A 10,014-nucleotide genomic window follows, 5' to 3' on the forward strand; every position below is an offset into this window, starting at 1 on the left:
CCTGTCACTAAACTGCTCGCAGTCCTACTCTTGTAATTCCGTTTTATGCTGCTTTTGTTATTATACTAATGCGTTTCACCAGAAATCCTTAACTTCTTTCCGTTTCACGCCACAGGCCTCTACTATTTCTAGACTGAGCTTTTGCATTTCGTTTTTCAGATTTTCTGGCTTTTCTACTACGTTCAAACTTCTGACATTCTTTGCTTCGACTCGCAGAAGTCATTCATTCGTTGCTTATTCCATCTTTTTATCATGGTCACTTTTCCTTGGCAACCCCCTCCCGGAGGTTAATCGGGGACTAATTCGAAATCTTTTGCCAATGGAGATATCATTTTTCCAGTTGCAGGCTATGTGTCCTATGGAGATACGTTATGTGTTTTTAATCCAGTGGTTTTCATTGCCTTCTGTATCTTAATGCCATTTGTCGTTGCTGATAATTCCGGATTCCCACACCAAGGGAAAGATAGTGCCCTGAACCTGTACCCTCCTTGACATGGCCGTTGGCCACATGAGGGTTCACTTCTTATTCAGTAAATCTTCAGCCGCCATTGCTAAAAATTTTCATTCAAAGTTTAATCAGTGGGTGGGTTCTAACCAGTAAATGAGGACGTTTTGATTGCGCTGCAAACACGCTACCCCTTTTTTTATTGTTTTTCTCCACTTCACGTTCCTCATTATGGAGGAACCTACACAAAAAGTCTATCTGCCACCGTCACTTTCATCTTAAAAAAAGCAATATTTTTGCCACTTCAAGCACTGACCCCAAACTACAACTATCCCAGTAGCTCTGCCTAATCTAGGAGAGAAGGAAAGGAATGGGAGGTAGAGGGTATCATAAAGCTGTAACAGAGAAGAATTTCATTTATTCATTTTTATTTTTTTAATCTTTGTATTAAACCGTGTAGTGAAGGGCATGAATTCGCTCATAGCCATGCAGAAATCCGTGCACGTCATCTAGAAAATAAAGAGAAATACCGTTGGGGATTATGGTATCAGAAATCCAAAAATAGTGAATCTGGTCAAATCAGGTTCTCATTCCAGGGGCATTTCACCAACGTAGTGGGTCGTAGAAAGCACTCCAAAGGAAGTTGGGTAAGTATTGCCTGTATTTTAGATGACAGACAACGGCGCAATGTCGTTCTTTCGCGTTAGTCCTATTATCGAGAACACTCTCTTCGCCAGTAACCAAGAGATATCGAACTGCATGGCCACGGAACAGTTCACAGAGTCAGTCTTTGTGTGCGAGTAATACGCGCCATCCAGGAACATCACATGCAGTGTAATTCCGTTAGGAGTGGCACATGTGAGGAATTCCAGAATTCACTGGACCATGTGCCAGACATCTACTGCGGGGCCCAAAAGAAGTAATGATCGTCCATGTGCGACACCCAGTACGCGACACAAAGCGGAGAGTCGGCGAGGTGAACTTGGTGAAGACGAGAAAGATTGGGTAGTATGTCCTTGACGGTGATATACCATGCAGAGTGTGGGGGCAGTGTCAAGAAAAGGGGCGTTCACGGCCTGCCATATATTGCACCACATGTAATGCGGGTACCTCTGTTCTGTCTGTGGTGTCACCGCCAGACACCACACTTGCTAGGTGGTAGCCTTTAAATCGGCCGCGGTCCGTTAGTATACGTCGGACCCGCGTGTCACCACTATCAGTGATTGCTGACCGAGCGCCGCCACACGGCAGGTCTAGTCTAGAGAGACTCCACTAGCACTCGCCCCAGTTGTACAGCCGACTTTGCTAGCGGTGGTTTACTGTCTACATACGTTCTCATTTGCAGAGACGACAGTTTAGCATAGCCTTCAGCATCGTCATTTACTACGACCTAGCAAGGCGCTATATTCAGTTACTATAATCTGAACAGATAATATTGTGAATCATGTACCGTCAAGAGAGACGTTCATCATTAATGGATTAAAGTTAATTATCAAACTAATTACGTCCGCTTTCTGTATTCTAATTCCTTTTCATGTTCCAGTCTCACGTCAGTATAGTCCTTCCCTTCTCACGCCAGCCTGAGTGAGCTAAAACGCGTGCATTTAGGCCTCCTCCAGTAACACGATGTTGGCTCTTCTGCTAACACAACACTGTCACAGTGGGAGTGTGGGCCTATTGCATCTCAGTGTAGGCCACCCAGTTGGCATAGAGGCGGAAAGGTAGCTACGCTCCGAAAAAAGAGTCCTCTGTGATAGTAGGGAGTTGAGATATTCGATGGGGCATGTGCACCAAGCAATAATGTGGTGAAGCACGCCAGGCAATGCCGCCACGTCACCAACTGTTATCTGGAACATGGTAAAGACCCACACGTCGTCAAGCCTGGGGAAGGGTGAGGGACTCGTAGCGGACTTTTAAGACATGCGTCGAGCCATGGTGTGTGAGTGTTGACATAGAGCGTATTGCAGGGGTTCAAGGGAGTGGAGACAACGTTCAACGAGTCAGAACTTGACACGTTGCAGTAGTCGTCTGCAGTTGAGCGCCGCACTGCACCACAGTACGCCACAGGTCAGCGGTAAAATCGATGCCAAGGCAACGTAAGACATCAGCCACGTTGAACAGTCCAACGTTCCCCTCGAGGCGAACCTGTACCGATAGAAATTTCCTCGGTTAACGAATATTAAGGGAGCTGCTCGACGCTTCACTGTAGATCGCCACTGACGCAAACGTTGCCCAGATATCGTCGGAACTTCGTAGGCAATGGTACAAATTTTCTGCACAGGCAGTGCAGCAAAGTCACTGTCCACCCAAAGACCCCGTCAGCCTTTGTCGTAGGCCACATAACACTAGGTATGCAGCAGCAACGACAGGGGGCACGCCTATCGCACTAAGCACCTCGTTAGGAGACTCCAGTAGAGCAACATTCATCTTCCAAATATCTCTTCCATAGCACAGTCTCTGGCGACAGAGGTGATGGTGCAGACATACTCTGCATGGTCGGAAAATGCGACAGGCCAAATCTCCGACAGTCGGGTTCCTCCGATCAGCGAGCTCGAGATACAAAGCTGAGCAATGTGACTAGAAGAATGTGCTGTGTAATGCATGGAACCGGGAGGGTCACCATGAACGTGTCCTCACGTATCTACAAGGTGAGACGGTCGAGAATCATGGCAAACTATGCCCCAGGCGAATGACGCAGCAGTTGATCTTCAGGGTGGAATTAAAACCACCACCTATCATCAATGCGTCGTGCCACCCCAAGAGAAGAGGTAAGACTGTGTCCGCAAAGAAGGCAGAGTGCTCCCTTCGCCTCTCTGATTCTGGAGGAGCGTAGACATTAATAACTCGGACGTGGAAGAGTGGGACAGCCGTGCCCCTCCCTGCCAGAAGATACTGGACGTTGTCGACAGGTTACCCTTCATGAAGTAGGATGGCCATACCACTACCGGAACACGACGCGTGGGAAACGTAAGGGGTACACCCTGATAGGTTAAGATAACCACCAGCATCACTTCTTGTAATAGGCTCACTTCGGTGTCAGCATCGCCAGTTCATCCGGCACACGGATTGACAGTAATCGTAGGTCGCCTTAGAACTGTTCCGTAAATGCTACTGTCCGCCAGTGGCATTAGCCTAGGGCAGACCGCACAAGGCGGTATTCACTGTTATGAGATGGCGTACGGCACAACCGGCGGAACGAACCCGCCCGCAGTTTTCATAGGCCGTTCCGTTTCCTTCTTTACTTCGTTCGTCCAAGAAATAGAAGAGCAACAGTGCGTTGTTCAGGTGTACAATCGTCGGTTCCGCGCTGCTGGTTGGCATCTTCCAATGACGGCTTGTAACAGAGGGCGCAGGCGGTGGAGGGGAAGGCGTCAGAGGCTACGGAGGACAAACCGCTGAGCTAGAGGGGAAGGGGGCGCGCTCAATAGAACGCCTTCCGAGATCGAGGCGTAACGCCTTCCGAGATCGAGGCGTCGTCAGATGGCGTAAGACTAAGTTTCTTGAGATTCGTCAGTGACTTCTGTTTGCGGACTAGTTGTTCCGTATTGGAGTAGGATTCGCCGTCATCTGACGCCACCTCAACCGGAGGGAAAGCAGAGGTTGGTGTGGCCCTCCAAATCAATGTCGATCGCTACTGTAACATTGCTTCTCAGGTACTGACCAGCATCTCTGGGAATGCTACGTGACAGGTGGAACTATGCATGTGGTTGCGTGTGGGTGTACCTAACCGATGTGCATAATTAGGACCAGAGTGCTGCTCTGATGCTTACCTCACACCCTCAGTTCCACGCACGGAAAGAAGCTGAATTAATTTGAACCCAATGTAACACGTCTTGAGCCGGTTAAACTCCACAAATAATGACTGGTAGGAAAGGAGATATTCTGATCTAGAATATTACAGTGAGATTTGTTCAAAAATGGTTCAAATAGTTCTGAGTACTATGGGACTTAACATCGGAGGTCATCAGTCCCCTAGAGCTTAGAACTACTTAAACCTAACTAACCTAAGGACATCACACACATCCATGCCCGAGGCAGGATTCGAACCTGCGATAGTAGGAGACGCACAGTTCCGGACTGAAGCGCCTAGAACCACTCGGCCACCAAGGCCGGCTGGGATTTGTTGACTAAAAGACAAATATGAGCATGAAATTCTAATATGAGCTGTATGAAAATCAGAAGCGCCGCGAGTTATTGACAAATTTACGGACAAAAATAGATGGAGGCACTGGAAAAAATCCAATAGGGTGCCTACCTGGGTGCATCCGCTGTGAAGAAAAGGCTTCTGCGTTGAAGCCTGACATCGACCGATGGATTCCCTGTTTGGCAGAATGGCGTTCGTTACCACAGACGGTAAACTTGGGCGTGTAGCCGACGGCTGCGATCCGTGGTCGAGTGCGCTGCTATGAGGCCGATGGTGTCCTAGGCAGAGGGCTCCACAATCGACCCCGACACTCTACTTGCCCAGGTTGACTGGAGAGATAAGTCTGTAGCAAACTACTCTCCGATAAAGTACGGAAGAGAGAATAACATCCGACTCCTGCGATGCTCAGGACGCCTCCACCTTGTGTTTTCTTCGTCACAGCTTCAGCTCCGCTGCGCTAGTGACCAGCCAATGCTGTATAACAACAATTTTTCCGCCAGTCATGGTTATTAAATAAAAACATCAAATCTTTCACTATCAAATTTCGTCACCGTAGCCACCATTGACAACTCCTCCCGCCAGTCTGCATGACTGCCGTAGTCAACCTTCCTCTCACGGCCTCCGCGAGATGTCTAAGCCGGAAGCTTTCGGGCGTCGGACAGTGACGGAATTTGCTAATTATATGGTCACAATTTTACGGCACTTACCTAGGTTGCATTTATCGTGAATCTCTCTCCTAGTGCAAAGTGCTAAGCGACTGGAAAAAAAAGCAGGTGACACCTGTATATAAGAACGATAAAGGAACGGACCCGCAAAATCACAGACCAATATCTCTAACTTCCGTTTGCTGCAGAATTCTTGAACATATTCTAGGTCGGAATATAATAAATTTCCTTGAAACTGAGAACCTTATATCCACGAATCAGCATAGGTTTAGAAAGCATCGCCCGTGCGAATCTCAGCTTGCCAATTTCACACTTGATGTTCTTCGAATGGTTGAAGGGAAACAGGCAGATTCAATATTTCTAGATTTCTGGACAGAATTTTACACGGTAGCCCATTACAAGCTGTTAACGAAGGTACAAGCATACGGCACAAGTTCAAATACTTCTTAAAAAATGGAACCTAGTATGTTTTCCTCGACTGCGAGCGTTCATCAGGGACAAGTGTATCGTCAGGAATGCCCCAGTGAAGTGTGATAGGACCACTGTTGTTCTCTATACACGTAAATGTTTTGGCGCACAGGGTGGGCAGCAGCTGGTGATTCCATCGTGTACGATAAGGTGTCGAAGGTGAGTGACTGTAGGAACGTACAAGACAGACAGAATTACCAGTTGGTGTATGAATTGCAGCTAGCCCTAAATGTGGTAAAATATAGGTTAATGCGGATGAGTAGGAAGATGCAACCTGAAATGTTCGGACACAGTACTACCGGTACCATGATCGACACATTCATATCGTTTAACTATCTGGACGTAACGGTTCAAAGCGACATGAGAGAGAGAGAGAGAGAGAGAGAGAGAGAGAGAGAGAGAAAGAGCGAACATGTGAGAACTGTGATGGGGAAGACGAAAGGTCCACTTCGGTTTATTGGGAGAATTTTAGGAAAGTGAGCTTCACCTGTAAAGAAGATTGCATATAGACGCTGATTCGATCTATTTTTGAGTGCGTAGAATCCGTACCAGGTCGGATTGAAGGAATCCATCGAAGCAATTCAGTGGCGGTTGCTAGATTTGTTAGTGGTACGTTCGAACAATACGTACAGGTTACGAGGATGCTTCGGGAACTCAAATGGGACTCCCTGGAGGGAAGGCGGCATTCTTTTCGAGAAACACTACTGAGAAAATTTAGAGGCTCGGTATTTAAAGCTCACTGCCGAACGATTCTACTGTCGTCAATGTACATTCGCGTACGGATCACGAAGATAAGATACGAGAAATTAGGACTCACATAGAAAGTCGCTTTTCCCTCGCTGAGTTTGCGAGTGGAACAGGAAAGGAGATGGCTAGTAATGGCTCAGGGTACCTTCCGCCACGCACCACAGGATGACTTACGGAATATCTGCATATATGTGAGACGCGGCCATGGCACAGCCCTGTCCAGATGGATGCCCGCTTCCGCGAAGCCCCAGCAGACAGTGTTGGAGGCCTTAGCGTCTCTCTCAAAAGACGCCGCTCTGGACAACGGCGTTCGCCCTCATAAGACGGTTTCCTGGGCGCTCGCCGGCCGCCGACTGCTAACATCAGAAGGCAACTCGGTGACCTCGGCCTCCCACGGTCTGTTCACCCGCTGGGCTGGCGCGGATGTTCTGCAGGCCGGCAGCTTTTCTGGGAATCCATCAGCTCTCTCCCCTCGCCGGTTACGCTCGAACCCGTCCGGGTTGGGGATTTTCCCTGCCCGGGGTTGGGTGTCTGTGTTGTCCTCATCATTTCATCATCATCATCATCATTCATGACAATGGCTAGATTGGACTGTGGAAAAAAACTGGACTGAGTAAAACTTGGGACTTTGTACTGGCGCTGAAGACCGCGCAGTTGAGCGTCCCACAAACCAAACATCATCCTCAGCATCCACGGCGGTCGCAAGGTGCAAGGAGAAATGATTCAAAAAAATTATATCCGTCACCCGTGCAAATTGTTTCCCTTACGTGCCGGTACAGAGCGTCCGATCATTCATTCGCATAACGAAATATGTCCATTGCATACTAAAGAACATATGCATATATGCGGAATGAAACACAACAACTGAAGATGGTCTGGCTTGATGAGTCTTATTACCATGTGTGGGAGGGCCAGAAGGCCTTCCATGCTACTCATCATGTAACTACCACAACACCAAAGTGCATACTGAAAATAGGAAAAACTTATTTAAGTACAGAGTATGAACTAGACGAAATTATAAACAGATTTTTCGGAAACTTCCTAGCTGATTATAACCATGTTTCGGACAGGGACTCTGTGCACTGCAAGCCACTTTACAGGGTGTATCGGAGGCTACTTCTGGTACCTTTCTTCGTCTCCCTCCCCAATCCATTCACGAATGGCGTTAGTGATAAGTAAGTCTCGCCTAAACTCCACATGACATCCAAAGTCTGTAATTTTCTCGTCGGGATCATTTCGGAAGACCTGCACGCAAGGAAGTAATAAGTTTCCGAATCTTCTTGGATACTAAGGTCTCAAAATTGTAATAGTAAAACTTCCCGTGAAGCAGAACGCCTCTCACGTAGCGCGTCCCGTTACTGTCTCTGGAACATCTGCGGAAAGATTCGTCGGTTTCGTCTATCGCTTCCATTTATCCTACCTCCTAAGGACCCAACACCAATGATAAGAATTCAAGACTTTGTCGAATGAGAGTAAGCGACTTCTTTAGTAGATGATTTACGTCTCCTTAAGATACCACCAATGAATTTCAATCTGAGATCTGCTTTTATGTGGTCATACTACCTTTGGAGGCTCCAGACGACTACTACTTGGTATCTCAGAGTATAAATGTGTAGAGGGGAAATATTATACACAACGTCCACATGGGGCGTCGGGGAGACGAGTACAGCCACACGGGTGGATGTCTCCGCGCTCATAACGCCTTCGTCGGCAGTAGCTCATTCGCGGGCGTGTTGCTGGTCGACGGTTGCGTCATCCTCGACTTGCAACGTCTACTTTTGGCCGTGGATGAAGATGCAATGATCTTATAACTAGGTATGAGATCGTAGATGAAGATAAGATGGGAGATTAGTTACTGCGAAAAGAATTTTACAGTGCAGTAAAGGATCTATGTAGAAACAAGGTGCCAGATGTCGATGACATTCTGTCAGAACTACTGATAGCCCTGAGAGAGGTAGCCAAGAAATAAATATTCCACATGGTGCCCAAATTGCATGAGAAAGGCGATTGTAATAATTCTTATCCCAAAGAATGCGGGTGCTAACAGGAGTGACTATTGCGAAACTATCTGTTTAATAAATCATGTCTGCGAAGTACTAACACGAATTATTTTATATAATAAGCCTGTAGAAATCGACCTCGGGAAATATCAGTTTCGATTCGGGAGAAATGTGGGACACGTCAGGCAGAACTAAAGTTACATCTTACTTTCGTCTTAGAAGATAGGATAAAGAAAGGAAAAAAGAAACGTTTATAGCAGTTGTTAATTTGGAGACAGCTTTTGACAATGTGGACTGGAATACCCTCTCTCAATGTCTAAGGATAGCAGGGGTAAAATTCAAGGAGGGAAATGCTATTTACAGCTTGTACAGAAACTAGACGGCAATTATAAGCGTCGTGAGTTATGAAAGGGAAGCAGTGGCTGAACAGTGAGTGGGACAGAGTCGCAGTATATCGCTGATGTTATTCAGTTCAGTTTAGCAAACGATACGGAAGATAAATTTGAAGCAATAATTATAGCTCAGGGAGAAGAAATAAAACCTTTAAGGTTTTCCAATGACGTTGTAATTCTGTGAGAGACAGTAAAAGACTTGGAAGAGCAGCTGAAAGGAATGGATAGTTTCTTGAACGAATGATATAAGATGAACACAAAGAAAAGCAAAACAAGTACAATGGTATGTAGTCGAATAACATCAAGTGATTCTGAAGGAATCAGACTAGAGAGGATATAAAATGTAGACTGGCAATGGCAAGAAATGTGTTGCTAAAGAAGGGACATTTTGTTATATCGAGTATATATATAAGAGTTAGAAAGCCTTTTCTGAAGGTATTTTAGGCATGTGTGGAAATGAAACATTGCCGATAAACAGATTAGATAAGCGGAGAATAGAGGCTTTTGAAATGTGGTCCTCAGCAGAATGCTGAAGATTACGTGGGTTGACCGGGTGGCTAATGAGGAGGTACTGAACGGACTTGGGGAGACAAGAAACTTGTGGCACAATTTGACTAATGGAAGAGATCGATTGATAGGACACATACAGAAACATCAAGGGATCGTCAGCTTAGTATGAAAGGAAAGCGTGTGGGTGTGGGGGGGGGGGGGGGGGGTGGATAAAAATCACAGAGGGAGACCAAGAGATGAATACAGTAAGCAGATACACAAGGATGTAGGTTTCAAGGATGTAGGTTTCAATGGTTATTCGGAGACAAAGATGGTTTGTTGGTTCGTTTGTGAATTAAAGGAACTTAACGGCGCAGTTATCAGTCCCTTTTTCCTTAGTCACATAGTGCACCAATTAAAAGCATACCCCAAAAGAATTCTGTCTTCCCAAATCGAGAGAGGGCGTAATGGAACCTTAGAACCACACTGAAGGAGAAAACGAAGAAAGGGAGCCAAAAGTGAGCACATTTACTAAAAGGAAAAAAGCGGCAGAAGGTGTTAAAACAATAAAGCAGATAGCTTGGGCTGGCTGATAGCAAGAATAAAAAGAGGATGAGCCAGCCACTTTGCAACACAACAAAATCTTCAGCCTGAAAACATAAGA

The sequence above is a fragment of the Schistocerca americana genome, chromosome 2 (assembly GCF_021461395.2).
Source record: "Schistocerca americana isolate TAMUIC-IGC-003095 chromosome 2, iqSchAmer2.1, whole genome shotgun sequence".
NCBI classification, from domain to species: Eukaryota; Metazoa; Arthropoda; class Insecta; order Orthoptera; family Acrididae; genus Schistocerca; species Schistocerca americana.